The 23,079-nt window shown below is 39.1% G+C and overlaps 1 pseudogene; it reads right to left on the reverse strand.

The window, feature by feature from the left end:
• Positions 1-129: 129 nt before the first annotated feature.
• LOC111187928 (PR domain zinc finger protein 14 pseudogene) overlaps positions 130-23,079 on the reverse strand; it is a 51,794-nt pseudogene continuing 28,844 nt past the window's right edge.

The following is a 23,079-nucleotide window of genomic DNA, read 5'->3' on the forward strand; positions in this document are numbered from 1 at the left end:
TGCTAATTGGTCAGTTCCATCATTCTGTTTCTCATCTCAATCTAACTATCATTTGTTTGTAAGATACACCCATAAACAAGAAACATCAAGACAGAAATACAGAGGCACTGTCCTCAAACTCTCTGAGGGCTAGCAGTCTTCATGAAACTTCATGTGGGAGTAGAAGGCTTCTTGATCTGGGAAGGTTTTGCCACAGATATAACAGGAACGGCGCCATCCTCCTTGTGTGAGCGTCGGACGTGGCTGTTGTGGGCAGCATGGGACGCAAAAGATTCGGCACAGTACTTGCGTTTGAAGGGCTTCTCCCTGGAGTGCTTCCTGATATGTGTGCGGAGTATACTAGAGGCAGTGAACGTCTTTGTACAATACACACAGTGGTAGAGTCTGTCTCCAGAGTGGACTCTCATGTGTTTGTTCAGGTTGGAAGATTGAGAGAAACATTTCCCATACACAGAACACTTGTGAGGCCGATGCTTCTCATGAACATGAAGGATATGGATCCGGAGCCGTTCTCACTTCTCAAAGGATCGTTTGCATAAAGAACAGGGAAATTTCCTGTCACCCTTGTCCACACATGGGGTGTACTTGAGATGCTTGTCTCTGTAATATTTGTAGGTAAATACTTTTCCACATCTTTCACACCTGTACCCTTCTGCAGACTCTTCCGAGGGCCCAGATGCCTGGTTCCACTGCTTTATGACCTGCAGGCTCACGGGAATGTCCAAAAACTTCTCATAGCAATCTCCATACCAAACAAGGAGCTCTGGGTTCTGGTAGATCTCCCTGCAGCTTTCATAAAAGATCTGCCCTTGACATTGTACGGCAACTAAGTTCTGCTCCATGGGGAAACGAGCACAGTTGACATAGGACATCCAGTTCCCTGCACCTCCTTTTCCATCAATAAAGTGGCTCAAATGACCATCTTCAAAGAGGTCCCTCATCAGGGAATTATCCCCATACGTCCTGACTTAGCTGGTGTTGACCACTTTACCCTGAAAGGGCCCGAACCTGACTCCTTTGTTTGTGACAGGGCTACTGAAGAACACACCAAAATGTGCCACTTCACCGAATTTCGTCCGTCTGAGGCAGAGACCTTCTGGTAGCTGAAGGGAGTTGTTATCCAGAGTCTGAGGAAGAGAATCAGACCCAGAGCTGTCTGTGGGGACCAGGAGGCTCGAAATTGCCTGGTGCAGGTGGGCAGAGCTCTGAGGGCTGGGGATGACCCCATATAGAACTAAGTGCAGGTCTTCCTGGGTGAAGTGGTAATGGTGAGATGCCTTCCCCTCTTGGTTCACGAGTTTGAGGCCATCCTCAGAGCGCTCTCTTTGAGAGCGCAGCAGCCGAGCGCTCCAAAACTTAAAATGAGAAATATGTTACTGAAATGACTCTTTCTAAACTCAAGTCTGGAAGGAAAATGTGCCGTTAAAATGACTACCTTTTAATCAAAGATTATCACTCTCATTTTCCATTAGTCTACCTTTTTGGGGGCATATAATGTATACTAAATTAAATAGGATTTATTGGTTCATCTAGATTCTGAATTACCCTCCGTTCCTATGGATTAGGAGAGTGCTTTTCTTAGCCCTTTTCCTTGAAATTCATCAGGATCTTTTGTGTGGACTAGCTAGTATTCTGCACACTTCCAATGCTTAATAAATATTACAATATAATATTAGCATAATAATAAATCATCGTAAAGTATTACATGGGCTATTAAGTGAGATCCTATTCAGTTTGAGCCAAGACATCAAAAAGTTTTGTTTTCTCTATATGCATACAAAGTAATTTTAAAACTCCCTTTCCATGAAATGTCCTTGCATCCATAAGATGTCTACATATTACAGAGTGAAGTGGTGAAGTGTGTATCTTCCAGTTATGTATTTCATTGGTTCAATTTATTCCAGGGCCTGAATTTGCCATTTTAATAAGAGGAAATTTAAAATTGGGCAGACAAAAATGGAAATAGCACCATTTGTCAAGTAAATGCCCTTTTCCCAATGGCAATTCTGAACTTTTTATAAAGGATTTCCAGGCCAGCAGCTAGGTAGTGTTCCTTGCCACTAAGAAATCCTGCTTTGTCTGTGATTGGTTATATCACACACACCTAGACTAACAGCCACTGAAAACATGAGGATTTTCTTTATAGTTACAGAAACAAGAATGAAGTAAAAAATATTCTGTTAATAAAATCTCATCCTGACTGGTCGCTGTGAGGGAGGTCCTAGTTTGAAACTGCCAACAAAACTAAAAATAAAGACATTTCCCCTTCCAAAAGTATTGTTCAAATACTATACATTTTATCTACCAATATGTGATTCAAATAGATAAAAATGATTCAGAATCTGTGATAGATAGCAATATGGCCAAAATTTTTTCTCCCGTATGGTTTAACTTTGCAGTTAGCCCCTTGCATCAATAGAGAGTCTATTTTTTCACCCCTTGAATCTGAGCTGACCTTGGACATCCTCTGGCTGAAAGGCTGTTGAGCCAATTCTGAGCCACACCTCAAGAGGCATTCAAGTTTCCACTCTTTCTCTAGGAACCCTGCCCAGTGGCCATATGGGCAAGTCGAAGCTAGCCTTCTGGTTGATGAGAGACACGTAGCTCATTCACCCCCATTGTCCCAGGCAATCCCCAGATGCAGAGCTAACCAGCTGACTGGCAGCGACCAGCAGATACATGAGAAATTTCCAGCTGAGACTAGAAGAGCTTCACAGCTGAGCTCAGCCTAAACTGCCCACCCAAAGAATCCTGTCCTCAATAAATGGTCCTTGTTTTGAACAACTAAATTTTGGGGTGGTTTGTTATATAGCAATACACAACAGATTCATCCATTTCTTAAATTATTGGAAATAAAATTTTGGATATTATTCACCTCAAATTAATGTTATTCTTTCATAAATTTGATTCCCATTACTGAGTTACGTGGTGCTAAATCTGTAATTGGGGAACTTCCCTGGTGGCACAGGGGTTAAGAATCCGACTGCCAATGTAGGGGACACGGGTTCGAGCCCTGGTCTGGGGAGATCCCACATGCCACGGAGCAACTAAGCCCATGCACCACAACTACTGAGCCTGTGCTCTAGAGCCCGTGAGCCACAACTACTGAAGCCGCACGCCACAACTACTGAAGCCTGTGCGCCTAGAGCCCATGCTCCACAACAAGAGAAGCCACGGCAATGAGAAACCCATGCACCACAACTAAGAGTAGCCCCTGCTCGCCACAACTAGAGATAGCCCACACGCAGCAATGAAGACCCAAAGCAGCCCAAAATAAATAAATTTATTTATTTAAAAAAAAAACTGAAACTTTAAAATAAATAAGTATATAAATCTGTAATTGGTGACATGGTTTTCAGAATATTTCTAATAGGAGTGTTTGTTTCTGCTACTTCATAAATTTCATAGGGAGTCTTTTTTCTTCAATAAAAACTTTACATGGAACCCTAAATGAACACAATTAACATTCAGGCCCTTCTGATCCTCTTAGCATAATGTCATTTGCTTAGAATAGCAAGCCTGAAGAGATAATTTATCCAGAGGTGATTCTTCTTCTAAAGTGGCGTCCAGCCAGAAAAAAATGAAAAGGTAAAATCAAAGGAAGCTATGTTTAGCTTCATCTCAAATCTCCACATCACTCACTACATTGATTTAACGTCATGGCACCTCCATCTTTCAGCAGGAGGATCTGGCACAAGACAGAAACTGTAGTGACCCTGTAGGGGTCATCTTGCTGTCAGCCTCAAATTACAACATCTCTGCTCTTGTCTGACAGCCATGGCAGGACTGGGGATGTACAGCCCTCTTTCCATAGGTGCAATAGATGGGTTTCAAGGAAGTGAGATATAAAGTGAAATGTCACATATCAAGTCTTCTCTGCCTATAATTTAAAGTTCTAAAATGGGAGAAAGTTTGGTCAAGTTCCTTATATGCAATCCCCCTAAGTCTGTTTATTAACCTGAGTTTCTAATCTGTGCCACGTAGGGTGGAGTCTAATCCAGACTCAAAGTTGTCAGCATTCATCTCACTTTCTGCCTCTGCAGCAACTGAACCACTGGCCACACTTTCTTCTCGAGACTTTCTTACTCTTTGATGTTTGTTACTCCACATTTTCAGAGTTCTCGTCTTTTGTCTCCAACTAATTTCTTCTGCCTGCTTGACTATGACTCACAGCCCGGTGCCAGGCACATAGTGAACACAATACATATTTGTGGTATGAATGCCCAGCCCTTAAATATAGGTGTTTTTCTTTAGCCCTCTTTTCTTTCTTTACTGACATGATCTTTAACAATCACATTCATATTCATAGCTCTAATTATATTTTCTTTGTGGATCGGGATAAAGACCCCCATCAGTTCCCAAAATGAGAACTTCTCGCTAACAGACTTGATAAAGCAGTGGACTCAGTATTCCGTCAAGGGATGTAACACTTCATTTCTCGATTTCTCATTTCTATATCAAGTTGCCTCCGAACCAATCTCAGCCACCCACTCTTACCTCCATCCGATATTTACTGCATTCTGCAGCTGGAGTGATCTGTTCCAGAGGGAACCGTCACGCTCTACCAGTTAATGGCTTCCCATACCTGTCAAAATAAAGATAAAATTCTTAACATGGCTACCAACCCCTGCATGAGCTGATCCTTGCCTTCCTCTCTGACCTCACCTTACAGGACCCTCCCCACACTCACTAACTCCAGCCACAATGACTTCCTCTCATGTCCTCAAAGAAGCCATGCATCTCCCTGTCTCCAGGTGCCCCCTCTGCCCGAAACATTTAGAGTCCCACCTGTTTGACTCATATTCATCCTTCAAGTCTCAGCTCAGATGCCATTTTCTAGGGGAAGTCTCTTCTGACTCCATAGAATAGAGCAGGACTCCTCTAACCACATGGCACCGAGTTCCCTTCATACTATCAACACTGGTCCCCTGATTGAAATTGTATAAGTGTGTGGCATCTCCTCCGTTTCCCCTTCTAGTTCAGTTCCTCCCCATCACCTCTCCAGAGCTTAGCACTGTACACAGCACACAGTAGACACTCTATTAATATATATTCAGTGAGGGAGGGAAAATAGTGTACTAGTACTTTACGCTGTGTTTTCCCTCGTGTTTTCTGTGAGGAACCAGATCTCAGGGCTATACAAAACTTTCTCCCTCAGAAAGTTTAACCAGAGAAGTTCTGCACAATGAATCCCAGCAGAGATGTACAAAAACAGCCTTAAGGAAGTACTTGCAACCTAGAGCCAGACCTAAAGGAGGGTCTCTCCATTTCTAAAGAAGGAAGGTGGCAACCTCAAATGGAGCCAGTCAACTATGGAGCAAAGAAAATGAAAGGAACTGAGGCAAATGCAGTTCTAATTCCTGAAGTAGTAGTCCCAGGAAAGGGTGCCTGGTCAGCTTGACAGGTAAATCCAAATTGTAAACATCTCCACCCAAGAGTCTCAGCATAATACCTGAAACATTTAACTCATCTAATGTCCTCCTTTGTTGTGAGGCCTCCAAACATTTGCACACCCTCCCCACCCCACCCCCACCCTCCGCTGCGAGTAGCTTGCCATTCATTTATTTTTTCATTCATTCATAAATTTATTGAGCATCTAATATGTGCTATGCCTTGAGGATATAGTAGTAAGTAAGACAGAGCTGGTCCTGCCCTCACAGAGTATTACAGTCTATCAAGCGACAGACAAGAAAGCAATTTACCATAAAAGTGTTGGGTCCTAAAGCGTAATAATGCTGCCTGCCTGCCTAAAATCCTTTCTTCAGAGAATCTCTCCTTCTCTCTTCCGGTGACGCTATCCATTGCCATGACATAGCACACTACCATACCACCGCACCCTTATCACCACAGGGTCAATCAGGCTGGTCAGGGCCTCACTGAGATTTGTGAATGAAGCCAGGATTGAAGCCAAATTCTCTGGGGATTTTGAGTTATGTGGATATAGGTTTGGGGCTGCCAGCAACCATCTTGCCTATGCTGGGGAGAGAGCCACCAGATCTAACAAATTAAAATACAGTACACAATTATTTGTTCAATCAACAAACACTTATTGAGCACCTACTCTGTGTCCAGTACTTTTCTAAGAGCTGAGAATTCATCAGTGAACCAAACACATTAAAATCCCTGCCCTATGGTGTTTCCTTCCTAGTGGAGAGAGAAATTAACAAATAAGACTAACAGATAAAAACATATGGTACACTGAAGAGTGATACATGCCAAGTTAGGGAGGTAAGGGAACAGCCACATGAATACAGGGAAAAGCAATCCAGGCAGAAGGAATAGCAAGCACAGGGGTCTGAGTGGGGAAAGTGTCCAGAGTATTGGGGGATGCCACCCTGGCTGGGGAGAGTTGAATGAAGGGACCAGCAGAAGGAGATAAAGTCCTAGGAGGTAATAGGGGCCAGATCTTCCAGGCATCACAGCCCTTTGTAAAGATTGCGACTTTTACTTCCACTGTGACTCTTACTTTGAGTGAGATGGGAAGAGTAAAGTGTTTAGAGCTGATGGTCAGACTGACGTTTCAGAGGCTCAGTCTGGATATTCTGAGAATCCAGGGCAGAGCAGAGAAGCTGGGAGACCAGAAGGAGGACTTATGTTAAGGACAAAGTCTGTTCTTGGTTAGTTGCTACTATCATTAATTACATTATATTCACATTAGGTAAGTTGTACATGTCAGGATTTCAGAATTACTATACACTTTTATGTTTTTTATTAATTTTTTTCTTTCCTTGGTACCATTTGACATTGAAGCCCAACGACGTTCAGTTTGCGGTTAAGGAAATGGTAATGGAGATACTTACATATCAATAAACGATCCCTATCCCAGGATTTCAGTTTCAGAAGCATTATTATGTGAGGGGAGAGTTTAAACGTCATCACCCTTGTTCCTTGATGCCACAAGTCAAAAAGCAACCCCTCTACAGCCAGAGGGCAAATTAGTTGCTGGTTCCTGTGTAGATGAATTATGGCTTAAGGGGTAATAAAAATTTTGAATTACTAAACAACTTACATTGAAAGAAATAAGAAGAGAGGAAAGATGCATGAGCTTAGGGAAAGGATTTTATAATGTACCCCAGTCGACTCAATGATAAATGTACATAATTAATCATAGATGCCATTTTTGCAAATGATATTTTTAAATGATAGAGGCAATTATCTGTACAATTACATATGCACAGCAATGCATTATTTTCTGCTTTCAACAGGCAACCTACCCTACAGAATAGGTAAGGAAGAGACTTACCTAATTTAGCATCCTAATTTTAACCTCTATCTCAAGAGGACATTTTTTGGTAATTAGAGGAGGTTCAGAAAAGGAATGTAAAATGGTGACTTCTTGGTTCACCTACTGTCCTGGTGAAACTATTTAATCACTATGGTTTAAAGCCATAAAATATAAGTTACATTCTCTTTTTTTAAAGAAACATAAAATAATTTTCTAAATAAACATTTAGAATGTTTTCCAATAAACATTCTGGAAATAAATTATAAAACTTGTGAAAATGAAAGAATATTTGCTACTCCTTTTTTGTTGTTGAGGAATGCTTTTTTATTTTTTTCTTTTTCATTTTTTTTAAATTCACATCTTTATTGGAGTATAATTGCTTTACAATATTGTGTTAGTTTCTGCTCTATAACAAAGTGAAGCAGCTATATGTATACATACATCCCCATATCCCCTCCCTCTTGCGTCTCCTCCCACCCTCCCTATCCCACCCCTCTAGGTGGTCACAAAGCACTGAGCTGATCTTCCTGTGCTATACAGTTGCTTCCCACTAGCTATGTGTTTTACACTTGATTGTGTATATAGGCCCATGCCACTCTCTCACGTTGTCCCAGCTTACCCTTCCCCCCCCCAGCCCCCATCTCCTCAAATCCATTCTCTACATCTGTGTCTTTATTCTGGTCCTGACCCTAGGTTCATCAGAACCATTTTGTTTTTAGATTCCATATATATGTGTTAGCATATGGTATTTGTTTTTCTATTTCTGACTTACTTCACTCTGTATGACAGACTCTGGGTCCATCCACCTCACTACAAATAACTCAATTTCGTTTCTTTTTATGGCTGAGTAATATTCCATTGTATATATGTGCCACATCTTCTTTATCCATTTATCTGTCGATGGACACTTAGGTTGCTTCCATGTCCTGGCTATTGTAAATAGCGCTGCAATGAACATTGTGGTACATGTCTCTTTTTGAATTATGGTTTTCTCAGGGTATATGCCCAGTAGTGGGATTGCTGGGTCATATGGTAGTTCTATTTGTAGTTTTTTAAGGAACCTCCATACTGTTCTCCATAGTGGCTGTATTAATTTACATTCTCACCAACAGTGTAAGAGGGTTCCCTTTTCTCCACACCCTCTCCAGCATTTATTGCTTGTAGATTTTTTGGTGATGGCCATTCTGACCAGTGTGAGGTGATACCCCACTGTCATTTTGATTTGCAATTCTCTAATGATTAGTGATGTTGAGCATCCTTTCATGTGTTTGTTGGCAATCTGTATATCTTCTTTGGAGAAATGTCTATTTAGGTCTTCTGCGCATCTTTGGATTGGGTTGTGTTTCTTTTTTATATTGTGCTGCATGAGCTGCTTGTATATTTTGGAGATTAATCCTTTGTCAGTTGCTTCATTTGTAAATATTTTCCCCCATTCTGAGGGCTGTCGTTTCATCTTGTTTATGGTTTCCTTTGCTGTGCAAAAGCTTTTAAGTTTCATTAGGTTCTATTTGTTTATTTTTGTTTTTATTTCCATTTCTCTAGGAGGTGGGTCAAAAAGGATCTTGCTGTGATTTATGTCACAGAGTGTTCTGCCTATGTTTTCCTCTAAGAGTTTTATAGTGTCTGGCCTTACATTTAGGTCTTTAATACATTTTGAGTTTATTTTTGTGTATGGTGTTAGGAAGTGTTCTAATTTCATTCTTTTACATGTAGCTGTGCAGTTTTCCCAGCACCACTTATTGAAGAGGCTATCTTTTCTCCATTGTATATTCTTGCCTCCTTTATCAAACATAAGGTGACCATATGTGTATGGGTTTACCTCTGGGCTTCCTATCCTGTTCCATTGATCTATATTTCTGTTTTTGTGCCAGTACCATACTGTCTTGATTACTGTAGCTTTGTAGTATAGTCTGAAGTCCAGGAGCATGATTCCTCCAGCTCTGTTTTTCTTTCTCAAGATTGCTTTGGCTATTCAGGGTCTTTTGTGTTTCCATACAAGTTGTGAAATTTTTTGTTCTACTTCTGTGAAAAATGCCATTGGCAGTTTGACAGGGATTGCATTGAATCTGTAGGTTGCTTTGGGTAGTATAGTCATTTTCACAATGTTGATTCTTCCAATCCAAGAACATGGTATATCTCTCCATCTGTTTGTATCATCTTTAATTTCTTTCATCAGTGTCTTATAGTTTTCTGCATACAGGTCTTTTGTCTCCTTAGGTAGGTTTATTCCTAGGTATTTTATTCTGTTTGTTGCAATGGTAAATGGAAGTGTTTCCTTAATTTCTCTTTCAGATTTTACATCATTAGTGCATAGGAATGCAAGAGATTTCTGTGCATTAATTTTGTATCCTGCTACTTTACCAAATTCATTGATTAGTTCTAGTAGTTTTCTGGTAGCATTTTTAGGATTCTCTACATATAGTATCATGTCCTCTGCAAACAGTGACAGTTTTACTTCTCCTTTTCCAATTTGGATTCCTTTTAATTCTTTTTCTTCTCTGATTGCATGGCTAAAACTTCCAAAAGTATGTTGAATAATAGTGGTGGCTACTTCCTACTAAATTATTCTTTCTATTAAAATGAGAAAGAAAAATTCAGCAACTCCAGTAGGCAACGGCCTTTTTTTTTTAACTTGATAGAATGAATACATCCGCTCTGTGCTATTTCTTTATCCTGATGGTCTTATCTTACAAAGGCAGTAAGCTGTGGTGAAGGGTTCAGTCTGGAATCAGACCAAACATAGCTTCAAATCTCGTTCAGCAATTTACTGTGATTCTAACCCTGAGCAACTTACTTAACATTGCTAAGCTTCAATTGCTTTGTAAAAGTGAGTCTAATCATATCAATCTCATAAAATATGCTGTGAGTAGTACAGGAGATAATGTTTATCAAGTATCTGGTCTAATGTCAGGGATTCAACACATGTTCAATACTGTAGGTAGTATTAATGTTAAGCCCTCCCCCTCAAGTTCTTTATCTTACCCGACTAAAATAAATCATAATGTCAACTATCATTCACTCATTCTACCAATGTGTATTGAGTGCTGTGCATACTTACAAGATATCAGTGTATAAATAAATGAGTCATTTTGGATGTAAGTAAAGAAAGGATGGATTATTCAGGCTAGCAATTTTGATCTCTAACTCAGATTGTCTATAACTGTGTTGTCCATATGACAGCTACACACATGGTTCTTGAGCACTTGAAATGTGACAATTTTAAATTGAGATATACTGAATATGTTAAATATACTCCAGATTTTGAAAACTCATGTTTTAAAAAAAGACTGCAAAGTATCTCTTTACGATTTTTTTTGATATTGATCACATGTTGAAATGATGATATTTTGTATATACTAGGTTACATAAAATATATTATTTAAATGAATTTTTTTCTGTTTCTTTTTACCTTTTTAGATATACGGCTATGGGGAAATTTTTAATTTTGTTGCTCACATTTGTGGCTACAATTATGTTTCTATTGGGCGGCGCTTATCTAAATATTTAAATACAGTAAGAAAGGAGGAAAGATTGGAAAGGAGGGTGGGAAGGGGGAAGGAAGGAAAATAAAAAGAATCTTCAAGATCTAAAAGATATAAGCCTTAAAAGATCACATAGTGGAACAGTCATTTCTCCACATAACACCAATGACAAAAATATCTGGGAGACTGAGCTACTGTACTTATAGCACAATGCCAGTTACTTGGCAAATGCCAGCTTGTAATACTTATTTGTTTCATGATCACCTCTCATATTTTAGGCACCATACTAGTGGCTACAGTTACAATGCTGCACAAAACAATCCCGTCTATCCAGGAGTACTCAGTCTAATGAGAATTACAAACAAGAAAAAATTTTGCAAACTTTTTTGTTTTGTATTTTATATTGTTCTCATGGACATAAAAGATACAATGTTCTAATTTTCTTTCAGAGTTTGTACATACCTCTCCACATCTGACCCTTATTAGCATAATTTCTGTTTTGTTCTTGTGAAAATTAAGAGCAAGGCGATATCGAAAGGCATTTTTAGTTCCTCTGGCAAAAATTTCATTGACTAATATACTGCAAAGTTGTTCAGTAACAAAAATCAATTTAGAAGCACTCAGCTGGCATATATTTCTATATCATACATATCATTCTCACGCAAAATCATTCTTGAATCCTCCTACAATATTTCAGGCTGCCTATGTAGTCATGCTTTTATATACGTGTATGCAAACCATTTGCATTCAAATATGCAGAGCAAACCCTTCATTTTGGAGCAATCACGGCTCTCGCCCACCCCCTTCCACCACCACCTCCCCCCACCAAGCTCTAAGAGGAAGGAGCCCGCAGCTCTGGCAGCTCCTGGCCTTTGTCGTGCTGATTAGAACTGAGCTGAGCTGCTGGATTTACATCTTAAAGGAAACGAAGCCCTGGCCCCAGAAACCGATCGATCCCTGAAGGAAGAGGAGAGAAAAGGAAAAGCTTACAGGAGCCAGAGTTGGGAAGCCGAGTTTGGGGGAGTGGAGGGAGAGAGAGAGAGAGAGAGGAGAGAGAGAGAGAGAGAGAGAGAGAGAGAAAAGAGAGAACAGTTACCATGGCGAGCCGTGCAAGATATTGAGATTTGAGATGAAACTGAAATACTGAGCTATTGATAAGGGATGAGATTCTGAGAGAGAAGAGAAATAAAGGCAGAATGAGCAGAGGCAAGAAGATCCCAAGACTTGCCGAGGATTATATAATCCTTTGGTGATTTTCTGAGAGGCTGCAATGAGGATTTAAAATGCTTTTCATTAATTCTTCCCTATCCAACTGGTGTTTCTACCTGCTTTGTAACCATTGACGCTGGTGAGAGCAGCTGGGTTAAATTAATTAAACAACGAGGCTGAGGCTGTTAGACTGAAGGGGCTCTAATGCTGTGCCAGCCTATAGGCAAACCTAAATCTGAGCTTGTAAATGCCTCCAGGTTAGGAATGAAAATGCTAAGGACAGCCAATCACAAACAGCCTACTTGGCTTTAAACCACAGCCAGTCAAATAATTTCCTTTCTTTGCTTCCACACTTTCTCTATATAAGTCTTTCCTGAGCTCCTGTGGTCCAGTGTTCCACCACTTCTGGTTTGGTGCTGCCTGATGCAAACCAATTTTTGCTCAAACTTAAAATTTTTATTCTGCCTCGGTTTATCTTTTAACAGTTCAAAGCAGTCCAGCTCTCTCTGGGTTCCTGGTGCTACTTCAGTAACTCAGTCTGGAAAGTGAAGGTTGGCCCAAGCCCTGTGCAGCACAGCGGCAACTATGGTGGTCTCTAGCACCCTCACCCAGAAGATGCTCCAGAAATACGGGCTGAATGAAAAAATCTCTGGGGTCTGAAGGGAGATTCGATGTTGGTATCTCCAAACACAGACTAGGTATGCGGCAACTGACTGAATAAATGCATCTGTATGGTTGGAGAAAGTGACAAGTACCGCTCCAAGCACGACCCTTCAACCTTCCTGTTTGTGACGCCAAGAGCTAGAACAGACCTGGTTTAGTGGTTTTTTTCAGCTGTTTTGTTTGTTTTGTTTTTTGATATTCAGTTGTCCTTGACAAGAAATACACATTCTCAGTTTAAATACACAGGTCACTTTACTGCCTCTCCCACCTCCTCCTGCCCCAGGTTCCCTAGTTGCAGGGCCATCCCACTGTCTCTTCAGCACAGGGCAATCCTGGGGGAAGGGAAGACCAGGGTATGTTGCCTAGAAACCTGAGAGAAACCATAGAATTCCAGGTGAGGTGCACAATAGAATCATCAAAATCTTGTTTAGGCCCAATCCAGAATAATTAAAATTGAATTCCTGGGCCTCTGTAATTTTTTCAAGTCCCTGGGTCATTCTGACACTTCGTTAAGAGAAGAGAAGCACTCTCCCTTTCATCCTGACCAAGTTCAAGTCTGAGTCTTCACTTTCGACATCATAATACCATAGGTTACAGTGAAGGCCTCCAGGCCTCTACGATTTAGTCAATAGCCCAGGTGTGAATCTGAAGGGAGATTCCTTACTCTATCCCTAACTATTGAGACCTGATGCCTTGGCTGGCTGGGCCAGTCCCGGGTCATGCTGGCATCTTGGAAAAATTACTAACAGCTCCTCTTTCTCTCTTAAAGGAGCTCAGGTTTGGATGGTAAATTATATGGTCCCTCTACACATATCAAACAGGGAAAACCTAGCCTAGCGTAGTATTTACCTGGGATTCCTTCCAGCAAAAATGTTAATGTTCTTTCACTCTCTTCCTTCCTCAGATGTCTTTCTTTCCAGTCCTTTCTTCTTTCTCTTTCATCAGATAAGGCTTAAACACTCCAAACAGTCCATTCCCTCACTCTCCCCCCATCCGACATCCCTGAGAGTTTTCCTCTTCATCTCCACATGTGGAGAGCTCAGGAGGAGGCTGCAGCTTAAAGATTTTATCTTGTTTGTCCTGTTTGAGAGCCGGGAGAGAGGGAAGTAGCCTGAAGCTCTGTGGAGCCAGACCACCCCTGGCTTTTCTCCAGGAAAACTAGAGCTATGGATAACTTGGATAAGTAGAAATATGGTCTATCAAGCACAACATTCAAAAGGAAATCACTGCAACTGATGAGGGAATCAGATATTGTCACCAAAGTGTGGACCTCAGACTACTACAGATAGAAAACGGAAACCATGGGTTTTCCAGATTCACCCAAATCAGACTTCCCAAAAAGGAATGCGAAGGCCAGAAACTGGCATCTGCATCTTTCTGCATCTGGCTTAGGCTCTAAACTTAGTATCCTAATTCCTGTATCTCATACTTCTTATGCTTTGGTACTGGGTTTGCTTTTTGCTCCACCTTTGCCTTATACCCTGATTGCAGTGCATTGTAATTCCCTCCACCCCCTATCTTGGGCTGACTCTCACCTCATGGAGCTCTTCCTGGATTCCGTTTCTAATTCTGGTGATTCCCCAGGAACACAGGCCAGGACTAGGAACTATCACTTGGGGCAAAGATGATATACAGGCCATGTCAATGGCAGAGAGTCTCTGACATTGTCATGAATGTCATTGATTTTTCTTCATGTTTACTACCTGGCCTGCTCTCTTCTCACCAGAATTCAGAAGATTTCTCTGCAGAGCTAATACTAGACAACAGACTGGATCCCCTGAATCTGTTCTCACATTAAAGCGTGATTCTTTTCATGACCCTCCCCTTCCATTCAGTCAGGCTCTCTGTTTTCATCATATTCCCTACCACCCTCCTAAGCTGCCTCAGCTCTGCATCTGACTTCGATATGAGTTGTTAAATTAGTTTATGAACCAATTTTTGGATCATAAACTAACTACTGACATTTTCAGTTACAGAACTTAATTGTCCCATAAGGGGCAGCAGTTGCAAATTCAAATGACCACAGGGGGCGGAAGACAAGGTAAGTGAATGAAGCAGGCTGGGTGGCAACTAGAGCAAGCTGGCAGGCACCTGCCCTGGATAAAGGGTCTAGCTGCTGTCCTTTCTCAGTGAACTGTTGTCATGAAGGAATGCTGGCCCCAAATGCTAGATCTTTCCAATTTTCCAGAAAAAAAAAAAAGATATCTAGATTCTTATGAACAGTCTACTATTTTTTAGAATATTGATGACTAATTTTAAAACATTTAAATTTCATCCTGGATAAACAAAACTCATCTGTGAGTAGCATCTGGTTTTCTGGTTGCCAGTGTGCAATGGCTTTTCTAGTGTATGCTCAGACAAATTTCTACATAATTTTAAACATGATTTTAATATGGAAAAATCATCTGAGGCAACCCAACATCAAGGGATGTGAAATGCTAAAGGATATCCCGGAAATCTACAGATGCTGGTGTTTATGCATAAAAATGACAGCAGCAACAACAGAAATTCCTATTAAGTGGCAAATAGCCACTTAAGAAAATCTTTGAACGAAAGGAGATTTTAAACCTTCTATAAGAGGTCCACTGTGCGTTTTGTGCCTGAACACTTCATTTTTCATAAACAAAAAGCGTCTCGTTGTCTTCCATTTTAAAACATCTTTGTCAGCGAAGATATTGAGGAGGTAGTTAGAGGGGAAAATAAAAACACTATAAAAGTTAGCAGTGAAATCAGTTAATCTCTTATCCCTTATGACAGTTTACATTTTGAGTGACAACTAAGGTTATCTACTTTGCAAATACTGTAGCTTTATTCTTGAGCAAGGTGATAGGAAAACACATTATTTTCCTCTGTTACTGGACATTATCTTTTTAAAACAATCAGAGTGTAATGCTTTAATACTTCAACACATGCAATATTTTGAAATGCAAAGTATTTCAACATGGGATGACAAAAATGGTCAACTGATGAAAATGCTAGAGCAGGGTTTCTCAACTTCAGTATATATAACTGACATTTTGAGTCTGATAATCATTTGCTTTGGGGGGGCGGGGATGTCCTGTGCACTGTGGGCTGTTTAGCAGCACCTCTGACCTCTATCTACGAGATGCCAACAGTACCCTCCCCAGCTTGTAACAACCAAAAAGTATTTCCAGACATTGCCAAATGTCTGCTGGGGGCCACATTTGCCCCCGATTAAGAACCATTGCTCTAGAGGAAATGTTGTACCTCACAACTTGGATTTTGATTTTCCAGGAAAGTCTTAAAATGGCACTTCACACAAAGGGGAAGATATTGGATAAAGCATCACCCCTGACTTCATGTAAGTCCTCAGGGGACTGTGGGGATTGGGGAGGGAGGTCTTTGAGGCAAGAGCAGTGAGTGTATACTGACAAGAAAGTTGCTGTGGGGGGCAGGCGGGGTCAACCCTAGATGTGAAATCCACTCTTCTTGACAATAATGCCGTGACAAGCAGGAACAAATAGAGATCTATCAGGCCAGGCAGCAACATCTGGTAGATTCCAAACTACATATGGGGAATTCCAGCCTTCCTCTGGCCAAGTCTGAGGAGAATTTTCAACATCTTGAAGAATAGGATGATACCAACCAGTTACACATTTAATAGGAAATCCTTTTTTTTTTTTTTTTTTTCCATTTTGGAGAGAAAACGTTTTTCCAGAAAAACATGAAAGGTTATAATAGTGGTTGGAAATCAGTAACTCTCAATTTTTTCTTTGTGGTTATGGAAGAAATCATCAATTCCATTTCTCAATAGAACCTCATAAACACAACAGGCCAGATGCCAGAACAGAAATTAAATGGCTTTGTGAGCCTCAAGGGAAGACATACTTTAACTATGACGTATTCACACCAAACTTTGAGAACAGTACACGAAAGAGAATAGGCTAGAGTATGTGGTGTTCGCATTTGCTGTTTTTGACAGCACTGTTTATCAAAATAACTACAGCTTTCAAAGACAAGACTACTTAATTTTTACTATACTGCTTTTCTGACAGGTAGGAACTATAAAGAATAAGTTCACTAAGTTTTGGGTTGAGTTTTGGTTCATTTAACTCGTTTTAGCCACAGTTAGATGTTTCAAAATGGTATCTTCCAGTCTCCTTTTATACTTAGTTAGCTTAAAATCTGTTTGGATGATACTGTAATGGTGGATACATATCACTATGTATTTATCAAAACCCCGTGGAATGTACAAAGAATGAACAGTAATGTAATCTATGGTTTAGTTAACAATAATGTATCAATATTGACTCATCAGTGTATCATATATATCACATTAATGCAAGATGCTGATAATAAGGGAAGCTGGGGGGGTGGAGTGGAGATGTGTGGGCAGAGAGGGCGTAGAAGGGAACTGTACTTTCTGCTCACTGTTCCTGTAAACTTTAAACTTCTCTAAAATATAAGGCTTATTAAATTTAAAAAAATCTGTTTTGTAAATTTTATAATAAAAAACCCAAGAGAGTTAAAATTCTTTAAGTGTCTTTTAAATAGGCCTTTTGGTGATTGTTCTGCTACCTGCTTATTTACTGATGAAAGATGATTGTTCAGGATGAACTGGGGAGAGGACAGGACTTCCTTCCTTGTCTGAGCCTGGTCCCTGACCACTCTCATCTAAACTCCTGGAAAGCACTATTTGAGCACTGTAAACAGTGAACCTCGAATTGCATTACATTTATGCATTTTCTTCATATCAGCGATTTCACATGCTTTTATGGTTTTTCCCCACAAAATAACTTTTGAAGTAAAATTCACTCAAAACTCTTTATAATGCATTTTACATGACAGGCCAAATTTGTTTCTAATTAACAACATATACTATTTGCTACAGAAGCAGTAAGTTATGATGAATCAAAGAGCTTTTTGCTGGGCTTTATGCAACAGCAAACAAGTTGTGTTGAAATATAGTAAATTTGCTTTCTCAGTGGCATTCTATTCACCCTGTCGTAAAAACTGTTGGTTCCAGTTTTAATCTCTGCCACAATGGGACATTTTTCAACGTAGACGCTTCTTGGATGGTTGTCAGAGACCCTCCAGGCTAATTAGACCATCATCTGTCAAGGGAAGGCTCAGAGCAAAGCTTCACACTAGATGCTCTGAGGCGAAAGGGCAATCTAAAGAAAGTTTTAAATGATCCTGTGTTCAAAGGATACTCCTCTAGTTGAAAGGATAGAACTACATTTATGACAACATTAAGAACACACCCAAAGCAGATGAGTAAGCACAACTGAATTTAAGAGAAAGCTAGTGCTGAAAATTGCCAAACACTTAGAGAGTTATGATGTACGGAACAAAGTAATAAACTCATGGGCTCTGGAGTCCTAGAGACTCAGGTTCTACTCCAGATTGTGGAATCCTGGGCAGGTTACTTCACCTCTCTGGGTTTCCAATCTTGCATCTATGGAGTGAAGCAAGGTGAGGTCATGTCTTTCGAGAGCTAGATTCATGGTAAGAGTGCAATAAGTGATAGTTTTATCATTATTGTTAAGAGTAGTAATAGCAGTAGTAGTAGTAGCAGTAGTTATACATTCTGAAAAAGAGACATGTTTTCCAAGAAGGTGAGACATAGTCAGATGAAGTAAGGAGACTGGATTTCAAGGTGAAAGTTCGTATTTCCAAAGAAGTTGGAAAGAACGAGTCACATTTTGAGGTAAGACTAAGAAAGGGAAGTTCCTTTGGGAGATTTATATGAAGTAAAATCAACGCAGTCAATATCATTTAGGGAATAATATCTGAAGGTTTGGGGGGAGGAGAGCAAAAGGTAGAAAGAAAACTGGTTCAGGAGTCAGAACACTGGGGCTTTGAACTAGGTTTTACCTTCCGAATACCAATTCCTCTGCTGACTAGCTGTGTGACTCTGGGATGGGCAAATCCTCTCTGGGACTTGAGTTGTTCACCGATGAAATTGGATGTGTGGTCTTGGAGGGTCACACAAGACCTGTGGCAAATAAGAGTCTAAGTTCTTAGGTATACAAGAGGCATGATGAAAACAGGAAGACAGTTGCTCTACAAGCTCTTTGTAGAATTGATTGAAGAGGGAAATAGAGAAGGACCAGGAGAGAAAAGAGTCACATTTACAAAGTACTGTCACAACAGGACAAGAAGGATTGAATCTGTTAACTTGGTGCAGGAATGGATATTAAGAGGCCCATGAGTTGGGAGAATGGGAATAACATGAAAATTACTAAAATTAAGAGAAAGGAATTATTTGTAGAAGAAAGGGAACATGATAAGCTAATTTTTCAAAGAAGTTAAGTGTCAAGACATGGCAGGAGATCTTTAATATTGACTAATGAGCAATAAATTAGATTTGATATAAATAGAAAAGGTTATATTACACATTTTAATTACCACTTTATCATATTAAAGATTTCCTAAAAACTGACTATAAAATTCATATAAGAGCATAAAATTCCTAGGATAACCAAGACAAATTTGAAGAAGGAAATATGAAGGAAAGATTTGCTTCACTAGAGATCATGAATTACTATAGTGTACTACTATATCAGCTAAAATAATGTGGTGTTAGGGGAAGGTCAACATATCAATGAATGGAAAAGAAACCAGACCTAACACTGAATGGAAATACCTAGTCTTACATAAGACCTGAGTGCAAGCAGAGGTGACCTTAAAAGCCAGCAAGCTTTATAAGTAGCTTCACTCTCTATATGGAAAACAGTACAGTTAGAACTGTACCTTACATATCATACTCTAAAAAAAAAGTTCCAAATGAATTAAAGACATAAATGTGAACACAACATATTATATCTTTTCATAATGCAGAGAGGGAAGAAATTCTTAAACCATGCTCAGCAAGTAGAAAATCATAAGGAAAAGATTGATTAATTTGACTACCTTATTGTTGGTGAAAGTATACATTTGGAGAGCAATCTGGTAGAAGATGCATGTATTCTAGACCCAGAAACCCCAGTTGTTGCCATAGACTTTAAAGAAACTTGAACATTTATACAAAAGGAGACATGCTGCATAGTCTATATAGTGAAATATTGGAAGCAAACTAAATCATTAGAAGAATAAGTAAATAATTATGGTGACCTAGTTAAATTTATTTAAACCTTGATCTACATGTATTCACATAAGTAGAACTTAAAAACAAAATACTGAGTGAAAAAACCAAGACTGAAGTACAATATCGTTTATGAACTTTTTAAGAACTCACACAAATACTATTTACCAATTATGGTAAAACTGGTAAAATACATTTAGTAAAAATGTAGACAATAGATAGGCAGGGTATATGCCTACTTTAGGATGGAAGCTATTTTGGAGAGCGAGGAAGGGAAATAACACCAGGGAGGGGTTTAAACATTCTCCAGTACATGTACCTATGTTTATTTTTTAAACAATAAAGAAAACCTGTTAGTATTTTAAAATTCTGAGAAGTGGGTAATGAATCTTTATTATATCACTCTTTATATTTCTCTGTATGTTTGAAATATTCCAAAATAAAAGACTGTTAGTAAAGCACAGTGGGAAAATTTTTATCACTCTAATAATTTAAATATTATCTATGTATGGCTACTTGAATTTTAAGGCATTGTATTTACTGTTTTGTAGGTGTTTGGAAATTTTATTTCAAATTTTCAGAATGATTTTGTTTGTTTGTTTTACTTCTCCATTTCCCAAAATGTTGACTACAAATACATCAGAAAGAAAACCTGCCATAAAACACTGATAGTTACATCACAAAAGCATTCTTAGCTTATAACGAGATTTATTTCATGGCTCCACTTAAATTTGATCAATTAAATGATCAGGGGCCATTACCAATTGAAAGGATTAGTGGATTAATAAAATTCAGTTCACTAAAATTTACTTTCCAATATGTTTCAAACATAGAAGAGCTGTGTAAAATGAGGTATACCTGTAATTCCAAAGTGTAACTCAGGCTCCTGGGACCATAGACCCCTTTGATCTTGTTACAAATTAGCTCCTGGAAAGCAGAAGGCCTCCTGGACTCAAGTCTCCAGGGATTTTACCTCTGAAGCATCTCAAAACAAATAAAATGACTGAGACAGATGCTGGATCCAGACAGAATGGCAACCATTTCACAAAATTAACCCCCAAATGATGAGAACAGACAATTCTCCACATGTAATTATGGCTTTTGTTACTTTTCTCCCATGAAAGCATTCTATTGCTTTGGCTTAAATGCAACAGATAGAGGTATTCAGCCTCGGCTGGCAATATTTCTGATCCATATTTCAATGGATTATCCTGAATTGGCCTCCTGGAAGCATTTATGCTGACCAGTTTTGAAAACCTCTTTGTCAGCCCTCACCCTTACCTGCTAACGCCCAGCTCTAATGGATGAAAGCAGGGGGTGATAATAATCACTGTCTGCCCAGCCCTGAGTGCAGTGCCTGCGTCTGCAAAACACTCTGCCTGGCGGAGGGTTGGGGGGGGTGGGGGGAGAAGGTAACAAGGAGTGTAATTCAATGAATACTTGAGAACCAAGCTGGAGGGTTACTTTTTCTTTTTAAAGGAGTAGTGATATCAGAAGCAGGATTATGAAAAAGAAAGAGTTAGCAAAAATGGGATCTTTGTGAATTAGAATAGCAAGGCCATTTCAAATTGAATTACACAGGATCATGGCAATTAGAATTGGAAAAGATCTCTCAGTCTTTCTCTGTCAAAGCATGATTACTCCCAATGGTACATTCTCCCAAGCTTAGTTCAGTCCAATTTTAAATGATTCAAATGATGAAGCCTCGTTGGCTTCTCTTGGGATATCACTTCACAGTCTAAAATAGCTAACTGCTAGGGAAGCCCCCCCATATATATATTTTTTGTTTGTTTTGTTTTTTGCCTTATTTCTATTATTCTGTTTTGTATTTCCCCAATCCACCTTAAAACTATTTGAATTTAATTTTAAATGGGTACAACCTACATTTAAATGATTAAACCCAGCCGAGTCTGTGTCTTTTTGGATGGGTTAATGTCTCTCTCTCTTTCTCTCTCTCTCTCTCACACACACACACACACACACACACACACATATACACACATCACACATGTACTCACATATACAATTAGAAAATATTACACAACCACAATGTATTTATGGGAAAAAATTAATAAGGACCATTAAGTTTTAGGTCATTCATTGATAAAACAATATAAAAAATCAATAACCTACTGCCTTTAAACTGACAAAGAGGCAACAAACAATAAACCTAAATATTATTCCACTTTGTGAATATTATATCTATTGTACATGAGTAAAATAATATGATCTAATATAGTGTTTTCTATAGCTTATTCAGTATAAATAATATAGATATACAATATGGTGCTAATGCCATAAATATATTTATAGAAATTATTTTATTGAAACATTTTTGGCATCCATTCAAACAAAAGTGACTCATACTTTCTTTGTAGATAGACTCATTCTTACACTAAATTTGGTTTGAGCTTTGAGTAAGTTGTAGAGCCTGGGGGAGCGGCTTGGAGTGTTCAAGGTTAATGGAGGTTGCTTAAGGGTATTTAAATTTGATTAAGATTTTATATAGCTTTCCATGTCCTTTCCAAAGAGCTGCCCTAAAGTATTTTTCACACCTGTCAATCAACCAACCAATATCCAATCAGGTATGAAAATGAGTACCCTGGGAAAAGGAGAAAAAATGTAAAGAAATGATTTGAGCTTAATTTAAAGAAATGGAATTTACCATTTTTGTAGGCATGATGTTTTTATGTCATCAGTTCACAAAATTTTGAGCTGGAAGGAGTCTTAGAACTAGGAATCTTTGAGCTAGAGTCATCTAGCTCAATGATTATACAGTCATGGTGGAAAAATTATAAAGAGAGCCTGTGCAGCAATTTAAACTTTTGAATTTGTCAGTTGGGTGAATTTTAGTTAAATATGTGAATTGAACATGTTTTTACACCAAATTCCTCCATAAATCTTGTGAAAATTACAACAAAGAAATTTAAAAGAACAAAAAGGAAGTGAGAGAAGCCAGTAGCCAAGGAGACATGTCTATGCAGTTTTGTGAAGATGAAAGCAAATGGAGGGGTAACAATGACTTGAATGGAGGAAGTTAATAATATCTAATGATTTTTGAGCATTTATTATGTGCTAAGCATCATCATAAAAGTTTCACATAATTTAATTCAGTAAACCCTCACAACAACACTATAAGGTAAGTAACATTTTTTTTTTTTTTTTGGTAAGTAACATTTTTATCTCCATTTAATAGGTGATGTTTCTTAGGCAGAGTAGGTTACTAAGAAAGCTCTTAAGTGACAGTAACTGGTATGTAATCCCAGAGGATGGAACTCCCACATCTGTGAGAGGGGAATATCAATGACAAGCAAGCCAAATTGCCCCACTCAACACCCCAAAAGCTAAGTGGAAGAAGGAGTGTGAGCAGTAGGGCTGAATGATGGTTGAAAGAACATAGAGAAAACACTTAGACCACTAGCTCCCCTTTACCACACCAAATGAAAGGAGAT

Source organism: Delphinapterus leucas, chromosome 3, assembly GCF_059928025.1.
Source record: "Delphinapterus leucas isolate spDelLeu-1000000601 "Yukka" chromosome 3, BTC_Dleu_Yukka2, whole genome shotgun sequence".
NCBI lineage: Eukaryota > Metazoa > Chordata > Mammalia > Artiodactyla > Monodontidae > Delphinapterus > Delphinapterus leucas.